At 42.3% G+C, this 24426-nt stretch overlaps 1 non-coding gene and 1 pseudogene across 1 annotated transcript; both read left to right on the forward strand.

The window, feature by feature from the left end:
- LOC120268524 overlaps positions 1–9512 on the forward strand; it is a 16740-nt pseudogene extending 7228 nt beyond the window's left edge.
- On the forward strand, positions 5666–5772 carry LOC120269641. Its single transcript, XR_005539286.1, has one exon. It is a non-coding gene; the product is annotated as a small nucleolar RNA R71 (small nucleolar RNA).
- Positions 9513–24426: the final 14914 nt, after the last annotated feature.

Below are 24426 nucleotides of genomic sequence, written 5' to 3' on the forward strand. Positions count from 1 at the left end.
CTCTAATAACATTGGTTTGAAGGCCAAGCATGAGTTACCTTTTGGCCTCCTCGGAAAGAGCTTGGGCCGGGAATTGTGCAATTTAAACATGGGCGGATCCTTAGATGGTTTGAACCTCCTTACCGGTTCTTCTTTGGTCCTGACAAAAAATCCTTTGAGTATCCCATCATATCGTCACTTGGGCCTCCATGGAAAAAGATTTGGTTGAGAAATATTTAAGCTCGGCACGGGTGGGTCATTGGATGGCCTCAACCTCCTACCCACATTTTCTTCCTCGACTCTTAGAAAGTTGCCTTGGATTATCCAAAAGAGTTGCTTGGGCTTCCAAGGAAATAAGTTTAGTTGAGAACTTGTCAAGCTTTACATTGGTGGATCAATTGGTGGCTTTAACATCCTATCCATAATTTTTTTATCAACCACAGTGTGATGAAATTCAAGTGCCCATAACATTTGCTTGGGTTGGCAAGGAAAAATTTTTGGTTGGGAATTGTCCAAGCCCGGCATCGGTGGGTTTAATGATGACTTTGGTTTCCTGCCCACATCTTCAAATACAATTCGTGGAAATTTATCTCTACACTTGAAAATTATTGATTGTTTGATGGAATGGTCGATCTTGAGGCAAGTAGTGTCTTCAAATGTGGTCGATGGAGTTTCTTCAACTTCCTCAAATTTTTCCATGGCCATGATCTCATCCTCCCCCATATCTTTTCAGTTTCATCTTGAGATGGAACATCTATTATTTGCTCAAAAGGTGTTGATGCCACATCAATTGCTTCTCTTACCTCCAACACCTCAATAGCAACTTCCACCTTGCATTCCCCTTTTTCCTCTTCACTTCTAGTACCATTCTTGTATAGAACTTCTATAGGTTGGGCATTAAAAATTGTGGTATTCATGGCTTCAAGTTCAGCGTCCGCATTCATCATGAATCTTGAAAACACCTCCTGTGTATTGAATCCGCATTGATTAATGACTGGAGGATGATAATGCCCCGATTGTTGAAAGGAGGGTTCTTGTAGCAATCTTTGGTGAGGGAATTCCCATTGTTGAGTATGATGATGTGTTGAAGAACTTTGGTGCCCTCTCCAATGTGAATTGTAAGCATTATGGTGTGGATTGCTTTGGCTTTCTTTCATGGCAAGAAATTTTTTTCCAATTGATTCTCAAGTGCACAGATTTTGGTGGCCAACAATCTTTCTTGAAAATCCACGGCGCTGTATAAACAAAGAAAACTAAAATCAACAGCTATAAAAGAAAACAAGAAAGAAATGAAACAAGTAAGTATACACAAAGGGTAAAAGACATATAACACAACAAATATTTACAAAAGGAAAGAAGAAAAAAAAATGGCTAAAGCAATAGATTACAAGCTTTCCTAATATTCCTTGAAGTCCCCGGCAACGACGCCAAAAACTTGATTGATTGCCCACAAGTGTACGGGATCGCCAAGTAATACCCTATGAGTGACACAGGGGTCATAGTATTCCACGGGGCCAAGGAAGTAATATTACTCACTCTTCATCTATTATCTAGCCTACAATTCATAGTATGAAAAACAAATGAAATAAAATAAAATAAACTAACTAATCTATGGCCGGGTAACTAGCACATGGATGTAAACAAACAAGGGAGTATCAAGCATGAGAAGGGAGTATTTGGACAAGGAATCCACCTAGGGTTGTCATTAAGTCCCGAACTAGGATGAGTTAAAGATGCATTGATGATAATTGAGACCTAGAGACCTCGTGAGTATATTAGCCCCAATCTCTCGGTGACTAACCCCTGATCCCATACGAATGTCAATCAGAATCTCTTCCGGATTAACATACCTATGATCGCATTATGTTCTTGGAGTTTTCTAATAGGAGTAAACCTACTATTCTTCGGCTTAAACCTAGCAATGGAGGGCTACCAACACCCGATCTCTCGGCGTGTAGGCACAAGTATCCCCCTTTAATCTCTCCTAGATCTAGTACACGTAAGTAGATCACATCTACGCATACAACTCATAGTAGAATTATGGATCTCTCCATATATGTAATTATAGGCATGAAAGTATGAAAGATTGAATCTCAAACTGCCATCAAATTCAGTGAAGAACAACATTCCAAGTTCATACACAAGAATACACTCTAGGGTTTAACCAAATCAAAACACCAAAATAAGTTAATCCCTCATGACAAGGGATACTTATACAATATACAAGGAAAAGAAAAACAATAAAGACACAAGAAAACTCCGTCTACGGTCTTGATCTCCTTGGATTGATGAAGCCTTGAATAGTGATGCAATGGTGGCTTAAAACTTCACTACAACTGTTTCTCCTATGCTCCTCTCCCTCTTGGTGATGATGTGTGCTTGTTTCCCATAAGGATCATCGTCAGAAGATGGCCAGAAGGCCTCAAGGATGTGTGGTGGCGGTGGCCCAAGAGTCTAAGAAGAAGTCCCACAAAAAAGTCCTCAAAGATCCCCTTATATACGTCCACAATAACCCTCAAATTGACCTCAATCCCGGGTGGTATCCCCTGCTCAATGAGGACCTCATTGAGCCCCTCATTAATACTGTTTGGGGTAGGCAAACTCCATAAATGCTCTCAGTTTTTATGGCTACAGTGATCATACCGAGCAGCATTGAGGCCGTATGCCATGATTCAATTCCTGTCTTAAAAACTCTGCAGGTACTAAAGTGGCATCTACAGTGTCGATGATACAGTACCACTGCTATAGTACTCCAGCTACGATGTTCTTTGCGGTGAATACACTATAGTACCGCGACCTGCTTTTCTTCTATTTTTCACCCAAATTATATCTTCGTGTCCTCCGTGGCGTTTCCGTGCCGTGGAAAGCAAATAACACACGATTAAAGACAAACGGGCATCAATTCTTATAAAAATACATGCTAGAAGTATGGAATACATATACTAAAATACATACATTTAGACACTTATCAGCTACCTTAGAGGATGTGTGAAGCTACTACCATCTCTTTGTTTTGTGTTGTTTTGTAAATAAATAAGTTTGTTATACATAGAACTTTGAGGAGTCTATGTTGGGTTGACTTGAGTGAGTTTACACACACTTACACAATTTCGGGTTTGTTGTCCTTTTTCCTCCGAGTTTTTAGCTAGAGCATTGAATTTTTGAATTTAGTGTTGAAAGTTCCCTTATTTGTAGAATGCTATCCTTGCATGCTTTGGTGAACCTAAGGCCAAGAACTTTCAATATTTCCTTATTTTATGCTTCAATGTTTTATTCTTTGCTTGAGGACAAGCAAAAGCTCAAGTGTGGAGGGATTTAATAATTGTTTGTGTATTAGTAATATGAAGTATTCTTTTCTTACGATGAGCATTACTTTTATCAGATTTTAGACCTAATATATGTGTATTTGTGTTACTTGTGTGAATGTGTGCAACCTCCATGCACTCAAACAATTACATGGTTTGGAGGAGCACAAAGGCAGTCACATTTGCGTATTCTGACTTGTGCAATGCTAGCAACATCTTCATCAATGTTATATCTTATTAAAGAAGCGACGTGATCTATGACATAAACATGTGCCCATTTATGTTACCTCGATGAAAAATGTGGATTCGGGAGTGTTTTTCTGGATGTATTGTACCGAATCATTGTAGCAATTCATTGCAGCAGTTACTGTTCATAGGCCACTGAAAAACCAAGTTCCAGCCCTATATAAAGCCGTGATTCAGCCCGGTTTTAGAATCCTTTTTTCCATCTTTTCTCCATCTTTTCCCCATCTTTGGAGAGGCTTCCGGCGAGGGTTTAGAGGAGCCTTGGCAAGGTTTTTGGAGTGGTTCTCTGGCCTCCGATAGTGCGTTCCTTTGGAAGAGTGTTATTAGGGAGCTTTCATCGGCACCGATCCAGCGAGGTATGCCCTAGGCTTTACATGGGAATCTTTGAAGAGGACGAGGCTACTCTATAAGACCATTTGACAAGATCCCCTTGCGTATATCCCGCAAGTGCACGGGTTTGTCGAAGTAATAATCTCGGGTGAGCGTGTATCGAATCCACAGGGAGTAGGGAGTAAAGACACTTAATTCGATTCTTAACTATGAGGAATATCAACAATGATAAGCGTGACAATGATTCAATTCTCAACAATTAAAAGCAACAAGTAAGAGAGCAAAAGTAAGGAGGAGGTAAGGCAATCGATAAAGATGGGGTACTCGGATGATGCTTCACCTAGGATAATCGCTTCAAGTGCAAGAACTCTCTATTATGCTTCCTAATCAATGCAATGGTGAGTCGTGGAAATCCTTACATACATAGTCCCAAATCTAAGGTCAACTATGCCTAACTCTATTCATGTCCCCGAGGAGAGATTAAATAACCTCTCAACCTCTCACTCGAATAAAGTTGCAATGAGCTCTAGAAATTCTAGGTGATAAATCTCTTCCTAATTATAGACCTAACCCTTTGGTCCAGACGGAAGGTCACTAACCACAATTAAGCCCTAGATACTAAGATCCCCTCAACGCTTCACTCCGTTGTACGCACAACTAAGCCCCAGCAGAGATTCATCCCTTAGACCATTCACTCTATTATGGCCGTAAAGAACTCGAGGAATGGAGGTAGAATCTATCACGTCGGAGGGGAAAGGGGACGCTCATGTACCTCTCGACTCACCCTCTCCAACCTAGTTTTATCTAACGCTCGTGGTGTGTCACTCACTCACAAGGTTACCAATAAGAACTCTCAACCCTAGGGTCACTCTAGGGGAAATGTTCATAAAATCAATCATTCAAGGGATTCTTGGCTTGAATGGTGGGGGTGCCACCTCTTTCTCTTTGTTTAGTCCCTCCTCAACCTCTACAACCTCTGGTGCATGTTCTTTCAGCTTTTCACTCGGAAGCCTCCCTTCAACCTCACGACCACTTCTCAAAGTGATCGCCTTCACATGTTCTCTAGGATTGGTTTCCGTGTTGCTTGGTAAACTTCCATGTGGCCTTTCGAAAAGAGACTTCGCAATTTGCCCCACCTGATTTTCAAGGTTGTGCAAGGAGGCTGTGTGACTGCGAAGTGTAGCCTCGACTGATTCAAACCTTGTATTTGCCGATTGAACAAATCTTGCCAAGTGCTTCTCCAAATCCGTCATTCGGGTTTCCAAGCCTGAAATTCTGTTTTCCACTTGAGGGGCTTGTTGCTATTGTTGGAAACCCGATGGCCCCATGGTCTTCTATGGTCCTTGATTACTCCATGAAAAATTGGGATGATTCTTCCAACCTGAATTGTAGGTGTTGCTGTATGGATTCCCTTGAGGTCTCATGCCATTACCTACAAAGTCAACGTTCTCAACTGAAGAAACATCACCAATGACGATTGGGCAATCGGAGGGAGCATGTCCTCCACCACAACCGGTGCAATTGGTCATGGCCACAACTCTATTCGAAGCTATAAGATCTAGATTTTTACTCAAACTCTCCACTTGGGCCGCCAGTGAAGTTACTGCATCAATTTCATGGAGACCGGCCACCTTTTTCTTATCCCTAGCGTTCCATTGGTAGCTATTTAACCTCATTTCCTTAATCAATTGACGAGCCTCATCGGGGTCTTGCTACCTAAGGTACCGCCTGCCGCCACATCCAAGAGTTGCCTTGTACTCGGGTTCAAACCATTGTGGGAGGTTTGAACAATCATCCACTCCGAGAATCCGTGTTGCGGACACTTTCGCAGGAGTTCCTTGAACCTTTCCCATGTCTCAAATAGAGACTCCAATTCCAACTTCACAAAGGATGAGATCTCATTCCTAAGCTTTGCTGATTTTCCAGGAGGGAAATAACGGGCTAGAAAAGCTTCTACCATCTTCTCCAATGTAGTGATTGATGCTCTAGGTAATGAGTGTAGCCACTACTTTGCTCTCCCCTTTAAGGAAAATGGGAAGGCTCTCAATTTGATGGCATCATCCGCCACACCATTTATCTTCAGAGATGTCGCACACCCTCGAGGAAGCTCTCTATGTGACTGTTTGGATCCTCATCGGCCAAACCGTTGAATTGTAGCGGATCTGCGAGATATGGATGAATGCCGGCTTTTAGCTCGAAGTTCGAGTGTAATTGGGGGATGCACAATACTCGATTGTGTCCCTAACACTGAAGGTCTGGTATAATCAGATAGTGTTCATTGTTGCTCATTTTGTTCTGACATGTTTTCAGATCCTTCTACTTCCAAATCAGCTGGATTATGTTATTCTTGTACAGGTTCTTTCCCTTTTCTTCTAAGTGTACGTTCAAGCTCAGGGTCTCTTTCAATCAATATGGATGGATTCCCTCGGGTCATAACCTGAGTCGCACCAAAAAAGAAAGAAAAAAACAATCGAACAATGATAGAATAAGAAGATATGAATTAGAATGTGTGGTGAAATAGCTAAGAAAAACAAAGTGCAAAAGTATCTCTAAACGCCTAGTTCCCCGCAACGGCGCCAAAAACTTGACAAGATCCCTTGCATGATATCCCGCAAGTGCACGGGTTTGTCAAGTAATAATCCCGGGTGAGCGGGTATCGAATCCACAGGTAGTAGGGAGTAAAGATACTTAATTCGATTCTTAACTATGTGGAATATCAACAATGATAAGCATGACAATGATTCAATTCTCAACAATTAAAAGCAACAAGTAAGAGAGCAAAAGTAAGGAGGAGGTAAGGCAATCGATAAAGATGGGGTACTCGGATGATGCTTCACCTAGGACAATCGCTTCAAGTGCAAGAACTCTCTATTATGCTTCCTAATCAATGCAATGGTGAGTCGTGGAAATCCTTACATATATAGTCCCAAATCTAAGGTCAACTATGCCTAACTCTATTAATGTCCCCGAGGAGAGATTAAATAACCTCTCAACCTCGCACTCGAATAAAGTTGCAATGAGCTCTAGGGATTCCAGGTGAAAAATCTCTTCCTAATTATAGACCTAACCCTTTGGTCTAGGCAGAAGGTCCCTAACCACAATTAAGCCCTAGATACTAAGATCCCCTCAACGCTTCACTCCGTTGCACGCGCAACTAAGCCCCAGCGGAGATTCATCCCTTAGACCATTCACTCTATTATGGCCGCAAAGAACTCAAGGAATGGAGGTAGAATCTATCACGTCGGAGGGGAAAGGGGACGCTCCTGTACCTCTCCACTCACCCTCTCAATCCTCTCCAACCTAGATTTGTCTAACGCTCGTGGTGTGTCACTCACTCACAAGGTTACCAACAAGAACTCTCAACCATAGTGTCACTCTAGGGGAAATGTTCATACAATCAAGCATTCAAGGTAGGAACTCACAATAAACATCAATTTATTGAAAGCATAATAAAGAAGTTCAATGAAACGAATACATCCTAGGGTTCACAATTACCCAAGTACCCACAAGGGGTTTAGCTCTCCATGGAGCTAAGTACTATCAAAGAAATCGAATGTAAAAGCAATGAATCCATAAAGAAACCCTCTCGATGGTCGTGTCGATGGTCTTATGGAGAGTCCTCTACTCGTCATAAGGGATCCTTTGTCCGGCCTAGGATACACCTCGCCGGATCGATGCCGACGTAAAAGCTCTCCCAATAACCTCGCTCCAAATGACGCGTGATGTCGGAGCCATAGAACCTCTCCAAAAATCTAGCCAATACACCTCAAAACCCTAGCCGAAGCCCTCTCTCAAATTGGGGAAAAGATGGAGAAAAGAATCCCAAAATCGGGGCTGAATCGGCTTTAAATAGGGATGGAATCAGGCGACTCCACGGGCGTGGACGGTACACGCGCCCGTACGGAATTTCCACACGGGTGTGGATAATTTCCACACGCCCGTGTGGATTCTCTGTTTCTCTGATTTCTCGGCCGGCTGTGAACACTGCTGCTACAGTACATGCTACAGTGCTCTTTGATAAGTGCTTGAGTGAACATGATTTTATGCATGTTTTACATACATTGAGCATCATATTTTATACGGTTTATGTCTCATTTCATGTATTGGGTGTTCTTTTATGCATATAGGTTTTGAAGGCATTGGGAATTCAAAAAGGAGCGAAGATAGGCTATCATGGCATTCCCTCGAAACCCTAGCCGAAGCCTTCTCTCAAGTTGGGGAAAAGATGGAGAAAAAGAATACAAAAAAATCGGGGCTGATTCAGGGCGTGCCTGCATGGAATTTCCACATGGGCGTGGGTAATTTCCACACGCCTGTGGATTCTCTAAAACTGCTCATTTTCACCGGCTATGAATAGTAATCGCTATCAAAGATGTTTGTCATGCAGGTGCTCGCTTTTGCTTTCTTCAATGACGGATAAGTTGATGGACATCTTATTCTATGTGCATAAGTCGAATGCTTGAGTGTGACCGCCCTTGTGCCCCTCCAAATGGTTGTGCAAACTCAACACGGTGAGGTTGGCACACACTCTAGCATCTCGCACCGGACTTATATCTTCGCTTGAACCTTAGCAAGATTTCCTCCAAAATCGGTGCATTGTGATCCACATTGGCTTCTTTTCCTTCATAATTGGTTTCACAACCCTACCTGCATAAAAATAACATAAAATCATACATATTAATGTAAAAACCCGAGAAAAGTAATGCTCAACATAAGGAAAGAATGCTTCGTATTCATATCACACAAGCACTTATTACCTACAGAGAAGACCTCCCCATCCCGAGAACACACAGGGGCGTGTGGATGCCCCTATGGAATGGGCACAAGGGCATGTGGATGCATCTAGAGGTTCAGTGTGTTATCCCGAGAGCATACAGGGGTATGTGTTTGTCCCTATGAAGCTCACTTGTGGAGGTACACGGGCATGGCCATTTCCACATGCATGTGAGGATGTACATAACATCAAGAGATGCGGCTTTTCTTTAAAATCTCACTCCCAAACACTCAGTGAATGAATCCCTGCTCTGTCTCGACCCTGTCCCATCGATTTATACAAGTTTTATTTGAATTTTCCGGCCGATTTTCAAGGTTTTCAATTTCATCTTCTCGGTAAACCCTCATTCTCTCTTTTCTTCGCCATTATTAATTTTATTTGATTAGAATTGGTGAAAGCACTTTGTTTCTTTGTTAAAATGGTTAATGTATGCTTAGAATGAGTTTAAAGACAAAGTTGAGGTGTATTTTTGGATTTCTAGCATGCGGCCATGCGGTTTTCACGCCTCAGAGACCCACACGGGCACGTGGAATTTCCATACGACAACGTGGATTTCTGCAGTATTAATTTTGTGAGTATATTAATCAAATTTCCTTTCAATTCTTGCAGATATGGCCCCCAGACTAAGAAAGTGGCCAGCAAGTATCATCAAGAGGCCTCACCTGAGCCAGAGCACCTATAATTCTCGATTCCCGAGCACCGTGCTCGGTTCGAGCATTTATCGAGCTCAAGTTTGGTCATACACAACTACCGATTTATGTTTTTCTCGTGGAGGTGCAGCTATGGATGATATGGCGGATGAGGTTGAGCAATTGGTCACTGTGGGTAGTTGGGGCGATTATTATCCAAATCGTGAGCTCCGCCATTCGCCTTTTTGACATTGGATGTATTGACATTTTTTTCTAGTTTGATCAATCTTACAAAAAGATTTGATAGCATCAACATCATACAAGATGAGCGGTGTATTTGACGCAGCTTGGGTTTTTACAAAGAGAATTTCACTACCACGAGGAGTACGAGTAGCTACCCACGATTATCCCCGCCACTTTGACGTCAGAGCGCATACGTGCATGCTGTAGATTAGAACAAAGATAAGCCCTAGGTGTCCAAGGCCACGAACCTTTTGCGACCTGCTTACCGCTACTTGCATGCCATTCGAAAGCAGGGTCGCTGAGCAGTGCGTGGTGATAGCATCGAGTCCCGAGCCGCTAGGGTCGCTATATATCTAGTCGATGGTTCATAGCACACCGATTCATCTTGGACATATTTTAGCAAAGTACTTGTGATATCAGGGGCAGTATACCAGGCTAACGGTGATCTTCTCATGCCCGTGCATCACCGGACTCATCGTAGGGATAGGTCTACTAGACGCCACCGCAGCACAACATCGACGCTTTTATGGCCGTGGGCTATGCCGCACGCCTGTGGATCTCCGTGAATTAAAAAGACTCTCTCGCCTCCCAATACAATGAGTTACGCTTTGTTCCTCACCCTGACCCTTGGTCGCTCACAGAACATTTTCTGATATTCTTTTGACCTCCTCTTGCTATCGTTGAGTCGATTGATTGTGTATTGTGCGGATTGTAGAGGAGTTTTGCTTCAACTCATCGATAAGACGTTATTTGTTCTCGTCTTTGACTTCCATTGAGTCTAGCTGATTACATGCGATTTAAATGGATAATACACATCGGTTTCTTGCTAAAATGGTTATGATTTGTTTTTGAGAAGATCTGGGAGTGAGATGGGGATGTAGCTGGGAGAACGGTTGCAAAGGCCGTGCGTTTTCCACACCCTGTGAAAGTACACGGGCGTGTGAAATTTCTCCACGATCGTGCGTTGTTATTTTCATGCAAAAATTAATTGAATTTCTTTTCTAATACGTGCAGGTATGGCCACGAGATCGAAGAAGGTAGTTGCTAAACGTCCTAGAGGGCCTGCCCTTGAGCCAGAAGTCATGGGATTCACACTTCCTGAGCATTGAGCTCAGTTTGAGAGGTTAACGAAACTTAAGTTCGGTCAGACGCGAATCCCGGATGTTGGGTCACTCAGGAAGGTGCAACTAGCAGATGACATGGCTGATGAGGTCGAGAAACTATTATTGGTCGGAAGTTGGCACAAAATATTAAATATTCATGACCCTGCTATCCGTTCACTCACTTTGGAGGTGCTTCCTTCATTTGAGTTTGACTGTTCTTATGCTCATTTTGATAGTGTCGGTGCTATTCAGTTCAGAGCTTTTGGGCAACATCATAGTATGAGCGTCACACAGTTTTCTACTAAACTTGGTTTATACGATGAGGAGTATACTGAGACTGAGGAGTATGAGAGTCTTCCAATTGACATGTCGGGTTTATTGCCCACGGAGGCATAGAGAATATTATGTGGTAAGGGGCGATATGAACCAGGAGTGTCTAAGGCCTCATGTTTATCTAGACCTAGTTATAGATATCTTCACGCAATCATAAGCAGGTCAGTGAATGGTCCCGGTGATAGCACGGGAGTCATAAACAAGCAAGAACTTCTGTACTTATACTCCATGGTGGGGAATGAGCCGGTCCATATGAGGCACATTTTAGCGGAGTATTTGAAGCATCAAGGATAGTATCCCAGACTAGGTGTCATTTTCTCGTGTCCATATATTACTAGACTCATTATGGGGATGGGTCCTCGAGACGCAATCAGCAAAGCCGAGAAGACAATTATACCATCACCACTTGGGTTAGTGATAAGTGCTTGTGCGATATGAATGCGAAGCGTTCACTCCTTATGTTGAGAATTACTTTTCTCAGGTTTTTACATTAATATGTGTGTTTTTATGTTACTTTTATGCAGGTAGGGTTGTGAGGCCGAGTATGAAGGAAATAGGCCAATGTGGATCATAATGCACCTATTTTAGAGGAGATCTTGCTAAGGTTCAAACGCGAAGACATAGGTCAGGTGTGAGATGCTAGAGTGTGCGCCAACCTCCTCGTATTTGAATGAGCACATTCATTTGGAGGGGCACAAAGGTAGTCACACTCGAACATTCTGATTTATTTATATAAGAACAAGAGATCCACCAACGTGCACATCATTGAAGAGGCAAGTGATTCACGACGTAAACATGTGCCCGTTTGTGTTACCCCGTTTGCATAGTACTATAGCAGCACGGCCAAGAAACCAGAGAAACAGAGAATCCATACGGGCGTGTGGAAATTATCCACGCCCGTGTGGAAATTCCACAGGGGCATGTGACATCATACACGCCCGTGCAGTCGCATTACTTTTCTCAGGTTTTTATATTAATATGTGTGTTTTTATGTTACTTTTATGCAGGTAGAGTTGTGAGGCCGAGTATGAAGGAAATAGGCCAATGTGGATCATAATGCACCTATTTTGGAGGAGATCTTGCTAAGGTTCAAACACGAAGACATAGGTCAGGTGTGAGATGTTAGAGTGTGTGCCAACCTCCTCGTGATTCGAATGAGCACATTCATTTGGAGGGGCACAAAGGCAGTCACACTCGAACATTCTGATTTATGCATATAAGAACAAGAGATCCACCAACGTGCACATCATTGAAGAGGCAAGTGATTCACGACGTAAACGTGTACCCGTTTGCGTTACCTCAATGCAAGTACTGTAGCAGCCCGGCCGAGAAACCAGAGAAACAGAGAATCCACACGGGCGTGTGGAAATTATCCACGCCCGTGTGGAAATTCCACAGGGCCATGTGACATCATACACGCCTGTGAAGTCACCCGATTCCAGCCCTATTTAAAGCCGATTTCAGCCCCAATTTTGGTATTCTTTTCTCCATCTTTTCCCTAACTTGTGAGAGGACTTCGGCTAGGGTTTCGAGGGGTATTGGCCAAGGTTTTGGAGAAGTTCTACAGCTCCGACATCGTGATTCTATTAGGAAGAAGGTTGGTAGGGGAGCTTCGATCGAGGCGTATCCTATATCGGACTGAAGGAATCTTTTGGACGATGAGTAGAGGACTCTCCACAAGACCATTGACACGACCATCGAGGGGGTTTCTTTTATGGTTTCATTACTTTTTACATTCGATTTCTTTGATTGTATTAAGCTCCATGGAGAGCTAAACCCCTAGTGGGTACTTGGATGATTGTGAACCCTAGGATGTATTCGTTTCATTGAACATCTTTATTATGCTTTTCAATAAATTGATGTTTATTGTGAGTTCCAACCTTGAATGCTTGATTGTATGAACATTTCCCCTAGAGTGACACTAGGGTTGAGAGTTCTTGTTGGTAACCTTGTGAGTGAGTGTCACACCACGAGCGTTAGATAAAGCTAGGTTGGAGAGGGTTGAGAGGGTGAGTCGAGAGGTGCAGGAGCGTCTCCTTTCTCCTCCGGCATGATAGATTCTACCTCCGTTCCTTGAGTTCTTTGCAGCCATAATAGAGTGAGTGGTCTAAGGGATGAACCCCCGCTGGGGCCTAGTTGCGCGTGCAATGGAGTGAAGCGTTGAGAGGATCTTAGTATCTAGGTCCTAATTGTGGCTAGGGACCTTCCGCCTGGACCAAAGGGTTAGGTCTATATTTAGGAAGAGATTTATCACTTGGAATCTCTAGAGTTCATTGCAACTCTATGCGAGTGCGAGGTGTTGAGATTGTTCGATTTCTCCTCTAGGATATGTATAGAGTTAGGCATAGTTGACCTTAGATTTGGGACTATGTATGTAAGGATTTCCATGACTCACCATTGCATTGATTAGGAAGCATAATAGAGAGTTCTTGCACTTGAAGCGATTATCCTAAGTGAAGCATTATCCGAGTACCCCATCTTTATCGATTACCTTACCCTCTTCTTACTTTTGCTCTTTCACTTGTTGATTTTATTGTTGAGAATTGAATCAATTTCACACCTATCACAATTGATCTTCCACGTAGCTAAGAATAAAATTAAGTATTTTCACTCCCTACTCCCTGTGGATTCGACCCCGCTCACCCGGGATTATTACTTTGACAAGCCCATGCACTTGCATGGATATAAGCAAGGGAACTTGTCGATTAGAGACAATGAGGCTCATGGGTTTTGATCCAGTAAATATCCAAAGTGGTGTTTATGTGCTGAATATACCATTCGAGGATAACGGTGATGAGCCTTAGTCAAGACTAATGGAGACTCGAGGCGCCTCAACAAGTGAGAGACATACTACCCCCTCATGATCATTTTTTTCATCATTTGGGGCAGGTTTTCAAAGTTTTAATTGGTTTTAATGGGTATACGGCCTTACTGGGCCGCATGGTGGCCGTTTGAGACTAGCACATAGGCTCTGTGTCGTCGCAGACGGCCCCCCATATACAGGGCCGTCTGTGACAGGAGACCCTCCGCAGAGGGGTTTTCTTGATCCCATACGGCCCACCATACGTGGCCGTATGGTGGCCGTATGGGTCGGGACCCCCATATAATCTCTTTCTCTCTTTCTTCCATTCTCTTCTTTTCTCTCTTTTTCCACCGATTTTTTCTCTTCTTTCACAATCATTTCTTGGCCAAACCTCCTCATTTTTTCTCCTAAATCTTCTCCTCATCCATTTGAGACGTCGATCTAGTGGTTTTCCCCAAGTGTAAAGCTTGTTTTCTCAAGATTTCATCGGTATGCTTTTTCTATGCCCTAGTTTTATCTTTCTCATTTCTTGGGCATTCTTGGAGACTTTGTGTGGCATTTCTTTAGCATTTTGCTTGGTTTGAATGATGTGAATGTCATGGATGAATTTTCCTTCAATTTTATGTAAAAAAGTTTTGATGCTTTGAATATAGGGGAGACTCTTGCCGCATGAATAGTGATCATACGGCCCCCATACGGCCGTATGACTTTAAAAATTTGATTTTTCATGTGTTTCCTCTACCACTAGAATTTTCTTTTGCTTTATCTTGTATCCTTGTAAGATTGAACAAAGTTTATTTTCATTGTAGGGAGGCCTAACACAAAATGGCTCATCTCCAAGCGCTCAAGGACCACTGGGCCCTCCTCTACACCCGATGAGCCCGTCTTCAAGTTATCCAATCATCGAGAGAGATATGATCCACTGAAAACAAAACTATTTGGAACATTGTGCTACCTTGAGTGGGGACTTGTGGAGAACCTTGGGATTGCAAGTCAAGTAAGGGAATGGCTATCAAAAAATTGTTGGGACAAGCTTTTTGCCATAAACGAGCCAATCTTTCGTCAATTAACCTTGGAGGTTTTGAGTACATTTGAGGCACAACAAGATGGAGATTCCGTGTGGAACAGGAAAATTATCACCATCCGTTTTCAAGCTTTTGGAAGGAAGCGTACTATGCACCACTTGGATTTTGCCAAGTACTTGGGGATTTATGATGATGAGTTTATCAACTCCATGCCCAGTAAACATCTTAAGCTTGATATCCTAAGTGGAGTGGGACGAAGCAACTATTGGGTGACTTTGGAGGGTGATGATCAAACACGAAAGTCCTCACGCATGATTGACCCGGCACACAGATTCATTCATGCTTTGATTGCTCGATCCATTTGGGGCCGGACCGATAGCAAGGGGGTTGTCACTCAAGCCGATATTTATACGATGTATGGCATCTTCGAGCGACGCCCTACTCACCTTGCCCACCTCGTCACCGATGCATTTCTTCACCAGGGTTCGTATACATGATTGGGAGCTATATTTATTGGGCCCCTATGTGACTAGATTGATCCGTGGCATGGGTTTACTTGAGCGACGTGAGGCATGACCATCGTAGAGAGGTACAAGCACTCTCGGACCAACCCACATATGGGCTATAGGCTTGATGGTCGCAAGTAGTAGACCCACACGCCACCAAAGCCATCGGGTGAGTCTAGTCGACGATGATCGAGCACATACGTAGTTAGACCCTAAGGTCGCACTTGCTCCAACCCCCTCGGGCGGTACATCTTTATCCGACTTTGACATGAGACCGAGGGAGATTGAGGCGAGGTTCGGGCTGCAAGGCCGCAGATCGTGAGATTCATGGGCCGCCTTTTACTGGATCATTGAGGGACAGCCACGGCTCGAGGCAGATCTTCACCATTTCATCACCTCCTACTGTGGTTCATCCTCGCACTCTGTAGCCACTTCTTCTATCGCCATGCCACCACCACCAAAGCACTAGATTGTGATGAGTAGCGACTTGTTGGAGCTTGGACAAATATTGTTTACGCTTGCTTTGCTTTGTTTTGTATGTTGTTAGTTGGCATGGTTCTACCCTACCGACTTGTGTTGTCGAACTTTAGTTTATTTTCATCTTTTGTGTTTTTGTTGACTACTCTCTAGTTTTTCCCTTGTGCTTGTATTTTTAAATCTTTGTGGAATGATGATGTCCCTTTTGCCTCAGAGAGGCATTAAGGGAATTTGATGGGCTTTTCCTCGGTTTTTAATGGATGTCGGACGGGACATGTATTTCTCACCACACATTTTCTCACGATGAGTATAAGTTGAACCGTGGAGTTCGTTTTCACCCTCCTTTATTATTTGCATTGCTTCATCTTGCATATTTTTCATGATTAGTGTACATTGAGGGTAATGTACAACACTAAGTGTCGGGATGGGTGTATTTCATGTTTTAGGATCATTTGCTACATGCTAGTGTTACCTATGATGGCTTTGTTCATTCTTGTAAGATTCTTTTTAGCTTGGACTAATGATTGATGTGAGTTACTTGTTTCTATGCTTTATTGAATCTCGCTTTTACCCCTAGTATTGTCATGTGCACTGAATTTTTTGTCGATGCCTTGGGAATAGCCAATGTGACTACTCTCTAACTCTCTTGTATGCGTAACACTACTTCGAGTACTTGGCCTTAGAACACTAAGTTCTTTTCCTTCAATGGACTCTTAAGAACTTCTAAGTCTTGTTGAGCTAATCCTAATTTTGTGGCATGTAGTGTACTCAAGATGTGATCTAGGGTGAATGAAAAATGAAAAATGAAATGAATGATTGGATGAGTCTATGTCAAGATTCCTCTGCTATTGAAGCATGAATGCGCCTATGTGCATCAGAATCGAAAGTAGTTGGGTGGCTCTTGTGCCTCAACCAAAGATGTGCACCCTCCGTAAAAGATTTCAAAATGATTTTCTTGCAGCTACGTTAGTCGGACTTGAGAAATCAATGATGAAATGAAAAATAAAACCTAGTGATCATTTTGAGTACCTACGAAAAGGTTTTGAGTAGAAAGTGGACTTAGTTTCAAGGTATAGAATTAGAAGGATCTTATTTGGCCATCGAGTAGCACTTAGTAGTTTAAGACTTAGTATTCTTTTGTAAGTTGAGTGATTAGCATCTAGAGTCATGACTCGATTGAAGTCCTTAGGCTAGACCGATCAAGGCATATGAGATATAAGATTCACTTACACATCATGCATATATAAGTGGGTGAGACAGATATTTTTTATTATGCTTATTCGACTATGACTCAACATCTATGTATCATTGTCCATTGCTTTTGGAGTCTTATATTTACTTGATGCCGAGGTAATGCATTTAGCCACTTCTCGACTCTTTGTTTTTTTCATGAGTTGTTTGTTTGGGGACAAGCAACGCTAAGTGTGGGGATATTTGAAAAAGTGTCTAAATGTAGATGTTTTCATGTATATATCGTATTCACTTTGCATGTATTTTTTTGAGGTTTGATGTCCGCTTTTATGCTTAATCTTCTATTATTTGCTTTGTAGGGCATAAGGGAAGTCATGGAGAACAAGAAGATATCATTTGGGCGAAAAAGAGAAGAAAAATGTGAATTTTCATACTACCCCATACTACCCAAGATGTGGGTCGTATGCATCGTAGCAGATGGATTGTTTTGGAGTGTTCCACTCGATTTTCATACTACTCCAAAGATGGGGGCCGTATGCACCTCGTATGGATCGCGAATCTAGGGTTTTATAGGTGCTATACGACCCCTCATACGACCCTGAGATGCCTCGGGGGTATAAATACCAACTTTTAGGGTAGAAAAAGGGGACTTTTGGCTGGACCTTTTCTTGGCCGATTTTTTGGAGATCACTTGGGAGATTTTGGGTGACCCTTGGAAGGAGAATAAGGGCAAGGAAGCTAGAAGATCATTCAAGCCCACAGTCCAAGACTCCAAGGCAAGAAGGCAAACATCATTCAAGGGAGATTTACCACGATTTAAAGGAAGGAGACCTCACGTAGAGGAAGCACTCATTTGGCACCTTGGCGGGGAAAAGTGTCATTCGGCACATTTCTTCACCTCTTTCACCATTTCATCTAGGGAGTGTCATTTATGCTTTTTGTTTCAAGTGTTTTGCTTGTTTGTATTGCTTGTTGTGGGATGATGATACACTAGACCCCAAGACCACTGGTGTTGAGTAACCTTGGGGGCGTTTATCATGTATGTTGGATGATAACTTGTTAATTCCATGCTTGCGTAATTTTAAGATTCAATCCATTGTTTTCATGCTATGCTACACTCAAGGAGAAATCAGAGTTTTTATAAAATGATGCATGTAGATGTAACTTGCACATCATTTATTAGGTCATGAATGGATTAAAAAGGGATGCTTGTATCACTACCGGTGAAATCGGGTGTTTGTAGCCCTCCATGTAGGTTTAATCCCAAAGAAGAGTAGGTTTAATCCTAGTGAGATTTCGCACTCAATGCAATCGTAGGAATGTAGATTTGGAAGAAATTCCTATCTATGTTCGTATGGGATTAGGGTTCAATGGCCGAGAAATTGTGGTTGTTCTAATCTTGGAATCTCATGGTCCATTTTACCCTTGCATCTTTAGATCATCATCCATGTTGCATGATAACCCCTCAAAGGGGATTCTCATCCATAGGCCTTTGCATCTCATTGATTTTCTTGCTTGCTTATTGCTTGTTCTCTAATTTGGTCATAATCTCAGTTTTAGCTTTAATCACATTTAGTAGAGTAAAAACTCCATCACTTGAGATCTTAGGGCTAGATAATAGCTCGAAGAAGGAGTAGGAGATCCTTAGCTCCGTGAATACGATCCTCATGTCTTCACGGATGTATTACTTAGCGATCCCAGCACACTCTGGTGTGAAGCAATCAATGCTAATGTAGAATTAACCACACAAGAGGCAAAACTCCTATCAAACAAAGTTTGTAAGACCTCAAATAGAAATAATAGGGGCCATCTCTCAGTGGGCTACGCTTTAATGTCAAAAAGAAAAAGCAAACCTTGCTGCCAACTAGTGAATCTAACGGTTTAGTTTGGTCAAAGGTTGTCTTATCAATCTTCTTGGCAAGACAAATAACTGTAGCCAATGAAAAGAAAGACAGATACACTTTGACCAATAGATCCGAACGTTCATTCTTTTTATAGATGTCCAATCTATGGAAAGGAGGGATGATTCGAGGATACCCAGACCTAGTTAGGGATACTGGGATAGGCAACAAGTCAGGTTTGAAGGGAACTCCTCCATAGGCCTTCTGAAGGCTGGAGGCGCACTGCTTTAAATACAAAGCTACATTCAACCACCCAAACCTCTTTCCTAACTTGTAGACTAACCGTGAAAAGAGGTAGGTGCCAATATAAAGCTCCTTTGTCAGACCATCACTGACCAAGAGAAGCACCTTATTTAATTAATTTTTCTTAATTAAGTATCCTCCCAAGATCCGATACTCTTCTAAGACACTCTGCCACCTGATAGGTGACACTTTCAACAGAGAAGGGAAGAGTCTTTTCATGGTTTTGGTATGTTAAAGCATCCAGGTGGTGGTGAAAGCACCCCTCAATTACCTCCGCCCCATGGTTGGGTAATTGGACCCATGATAAGACGAGGGTGGGGAGGCTTCCGCATCACCCCTATTCCTACTCGATAAAGAGATTCTATCCCCTCCTTGTAAGAGTGCATACCAGAGGACTCATCCACATGACCTTTCTAAATGGAGACCCACGGGGATGGCACCAATGTTGTCATCCATCGGCCTTCGTTATTGGACTAATCACATCCAAAGTAAGGAAGGGAGGTTCAAGCACTATATCGGTAAGTTGTGAGACCAGGGATCCCGTCCCTCGGCGGATCCGCACAACTACTAACTCAAACGATACCCGCCTCCCTTCGAATCTCTGCTACACAAAGCGATCGAGCATGACGCGATGACACGAGTCACTTTGGGTTGAACCCTTTGTCGAAAGGGACTCTTCCATGACGTTCTAAAGTCAAGTATATTTTTCACGAGTTTGCGAAGGAATTCTGGGAGCACACGATTATTATGACTTATGGGTATTCAATTTCTTTCTCACACTTTCTAACATAAAGAGAGTCGAATTTCTTTCTCACACTTTCGCATCTTCTTTGTGTCTTCTTTGTTGATTCCTCTTCCCTTTTCTCGGGCAGATCACGAATCGGAGGTGCAGAGTAGATGAGTATATAAATTTAATAATAGACATTAGCATAGCAAGATTCCTTCGGAAAGCAGGAAAAATTAGTGCCAACATGAAAAAGGATGACAGCGTCGAAAAATAGCTAAAAGCTCTAGTTTTTGTTATACGGTACCCGACTTGAGGAGGATCAAGAAATTTATCTTCTTTGAACATCTCAAAAATTTCATACTCATGAAGAAAGGGGATACCACTGATTTCTCTTTTTGCCTTGAATAGCATGAAGGCATTCCGGTGAACATATTGTCTTTGGTTGGTTGAAAATTTTTCTAGGTAAAAAATTCCACCATATCGAACCTCCTATTACTAAAACTAAAGTGAGTATGAGTAAAAAAGCTAAAATCAGTGACGTAAGCTTCATTAATTGCTTCGCTCAAAAAGAAATCCCATATTCTTGAACTTTGTGGGAAGTTATGCGCCCAATCCCACCATTACCCTTTCACTGCAATCTAAGTAGTTTAGCACGATATCCTCGGCGAGGATCGGGCCCTGCCGCTATTTGTTTTACGGGTATCTTTGTGATCTCGGGCTTTAATGTTTTCCAGGCCAAAGCTGCAGATTTTTTACTTTTTGATTTTTGAAATCTCGAGATTCTTTATAAAATAATTATATAATTGTATAAATGGATTTTTGCCAATGCAATATAGGTTGACTTCCCTTTTTCTCAAAGTTGTTTTTCTATTCACATCCTAGACAATTTAGTTAATTAAAAAGGGTTTTGACTATCATAAAAGCGGCTAAGAGACGGGTTTACTCTCTACTATATATAATGAAATTAAATCTCTACGGGGGTGTCTAGAAGAAGGGGATAATAGATTTTTGAAGCGATCGATGACTTAATCTCTTGGGGTCTATCGGTGACTTGATTTTTTTAGTGCGAAGTCGAGTTTCGATATGTAATCTAAAAGGTAGGGGAGGGTTCATAGGTACTTCCACCAACGACCCGGCCACATCAATCCTATACAGGTGACATCTTTGCAATAACTTTAAATAAGCTAGGAAGTTCAATCCCTCCCGGGATAAGGTCTCACTAGAGATACGAAAGGAAGGATCGGAAAGCGTCAGAATAAAGGTAATAATTTTTTACTAAGACAAGGCATCACATTGACAATATCGGGAATTAGAGTTTTCATAGATTTGGTGTTACGGCCAAACCACCCCATAGAAAGATGACCTCTACGAGATATACGGTTTATTCGAGAAAGGTGCAGTTGGACTAATTTGTTTGGAAAAGAAAGGAAGTTTCTTTGTTGGAAAGATTCAGCCATTGACTTTACACTTTTTGAATAAAATCAATGGTAGGGTAGGTCAGCCGGAGGGGACCCCGGTGGTTAGATAGAGTAACTCGCCTAGAAGGTGAGCGAGGTTCCTACTTTTTGTGAGCTGAGCAGGTATGCTTAAACAAAGTAGGAGAGGGGGCACGTGGAGGCCGGCGAGTGAAAAGCAAAAACAAGCTCTTAGTGGTGGGGTGCCTTCCTTCATGGTCCCACTTTGAGTCTTTTTCATCGACATAGTGTCTATATCAATGGATCTTGCAAAAGCACAAGCGAAGGACCTTAGTCAGCATAAGTCAAGTAGTATATATAACAAGTTTTTGGTTAACCGAGCGGAGTTTCCAATAAACCTCTTTCTTAGTCCCTTGGTCTAAGGTAAGCAAGAGTAGGCTTGGGTTCTCGAGAAGGAAGTAATAATATAGACCTTTAGCAAAGATCCAGGAAGAGGAGCCAAAGAAAAGAGAGGGAAGGGGCAAATCCGAGCAAGTCATATATTGTGGTTCAAGGAGGTGATACGCATTCGGCTCATCCCATGCTAATGATTCGACCTTGGAAATTAGGAAGCGGTAAAGGCCCCCTATCATCCTGCGTACCAAGATCAGTGGACATGGAGCGAGAGTTCAAAGGCTTTTTCTTTGCGGTACGAATTCGAGCTTTGATTGATATTGTATGCGCTCGTGAGACGATCGACCTCACATCATAGCTTTCGTTGCTCTTTCCTTTTCTCTTCCGTAGGAGAGCTTTATTTTATTCCATCGTCTTCTTTTTGGGAGTCATTATTCGACCCGTCTATGGATAGGGAAAGCACTAGTTCCGTGTGAGCGGCTTAGAAAGTCGTCTTTCTTCTCTTAGACCTAGACCTTGGCTTATATCTTTGGCTTATGAAGGCTTCTACGAGCCCCCTATAAAAGCGAGTTTCACTAGCACTTGAGCTAGTAGCCCGCGACTTTGTCTCGAGCACAAGCCCATTGTCTTTTTTATCCTGCTGGTCATTCTTTTGATGAGTTAAGGGGGTTTTAAAAAAAAAAAGCAATTTTTGCCTTATTTACTAGCTTTCCAAAAACATGACGGTAAAGTCAAAAAACTCTTGAGCGGTCTGAGGCTTGACCTTAAACTGTCATTAATGGGTTATAGTACTCTAAAACAACCAGGTCGCTGATGAACATCATATGACATATTAAGACTTTGTTTCTCTATTTCCTACATTGATTGAGCCTGTCCTAAATGATAACTAGTCTGCTCAAAGAAAGAGCGAGAGAAAGAATTATTATGTTGCAGGTGATGAAATTAGTGGATGTTTTAGCTCCTTATCATCGTGGGGGAAAAAAATCGGCCTATTTTTGGGGGAGCTGGGGTGGGTAAAACAGGTCCTCATCATGGAATTGATCAACAACATTGCCAAAGGCTCATGGGGGATGTATACTGTATTTTGGTGGAGTAGGCGAGACATACTCGTGAAGGAAATGATCTCTACATGGAAATGAAAAGAATATGGAGTGATTAATGAAAAAAATATTGCGAGAATCAAAAAGTGGCTCTAGTCTATGGTCAAATGAATAAACCACCGGGAGCTCGTATGATAGTTGGTTTGACTGCCCTAACCATGGCGGAATATTTTTGGGATGTTAATGAACAAGATAAGACGTGCTTCTATTCATTGACAATATTTTTCCTTTCGTCCAAGTAGGATCGAAAGTATCGAGCGAGCCAATCGGCAAAGATGGGAACTCCATAATTATTCTTATATCTATTCCCCAGTCTAGCTGCTGATTGGATGCTTTTTCTTAATGCTCTCCCTTTACGGTGCATTACTCCTCGGATGAAGAGCCACCAAAGGAGGATCCCTCCCAATGGGTTTTGAGCACGGCAAAGAATACAAGATGCTCGAGCATCTTTTAGAAAATCACTTGCTCCTCGAGCTGATCATGAAATAAAAAAAGCGGCTCTCTTGAGGGTTCTTAAGAGTGCCATGGTGGCCGATGATCGGCACTTTGAAACTCTAGCGGTCTTGACCAACACAAAAGATGAGACTTTACCACCATGGAGCGGTTTTTTTGGTAAAAAGATGAGTGTGAAACAAAGTAAGATGTCGGAAAAAGCAAAATATACGAGATCCTAGCGTAGATTTCTCGCGACTAAATATGAATTGAGATGAAAGCTTTATAAAAGCCTTTTTGTAAAGATCACGATCTTCCAGTCGATATCTCGGGACAAACATCGTTATAAGTTGTCCAAGTTGCCAAGAAATAGTTCCTTTGCATGAGTAAGAAACCGATGTATTTCCAAGGGTCGCCCTCATTCCGTAGTGGAGTCCTTTTATATTTCTCGTATCATTTTTTGTGGATTAGCATCTCGAGGTCCTTTGATGGGCATAAAGAAGTCGTCTTGGTAGCAACTACCAAACCAATAGAACAAAGGTTAGTTAGCCCTGTAGCTGGTCCACAAGCAAGGGTTGTAGGGTCCATTACCATCCGGCTAAGGACCTAATGGAGTCATCCCAACTCTCGGGATCGGAGATGCTAGCAGGGCGAGGGAATCGAAAGTGGGGGACCTCTTTCGCCCTTTACTGTCCCCAGACATAGACTACATCTGAGGGTAGTCTTGTTGGAAAGATAGAAGATCACCTAGTGAATAACATCTAAAGTAACGAATGTCACTCCCGATGGATCGACAAAACAACATATCAAATCTGAACTTTACTTTTCATGCCTTTGACTCAGGGGCAGAATCCCTTTTACCTTTCTATGTTCGCGATCCTCACCTCTCTTTCGAATTCCTTAGGTAGCGAATATCCTTGCAAAACTCTTCTTTTCATTGAAATCATTCTTCCTTCCTCATTATGCTTTACATTTTGGACACTCATCTAAGTACGGGTATCCCAGCTATCTAGGGTTCTCATCCTCTAAGTTAGGCTCTTTTTCCATCTTGCGTTGGATGCTCTTTACCCTCCCCATCCCAGAACTTATATCTATCGGCAAAAGAGCCTAACTGATGGAGTCTTTGGAATGAGAATACTATCTATCCATCTTTGTCATTATCATTAGCTTCAGCTTGTTCCTGCTCATTTCTATAAAAAATGAGATGGACTTGACTTACAAGCAGTGAAAAATAGCATACGTCGACTAAATGAAAAGATGCGTAGCGCTTT

Source organism: Dioscorea cayenensis, chromosome 9, assembly GCF_009730915.1.
Source record: "Dioscorea cayenensis subsp. rotundata cultivar TDr96_F1 chromosome 9, TDr96_F1_v2_PseudoChromosome.rev07_lg8_w22 25.fasta, whole genome shotgun sequence".
Taxonomy (NCBI): Eukaryota; Viridiplantae; Streptophyta; class Magnoliopsida; order Dioscoreales; family Dioscoreaceae; genus Dioscorea; species Dioscorea cayenensis.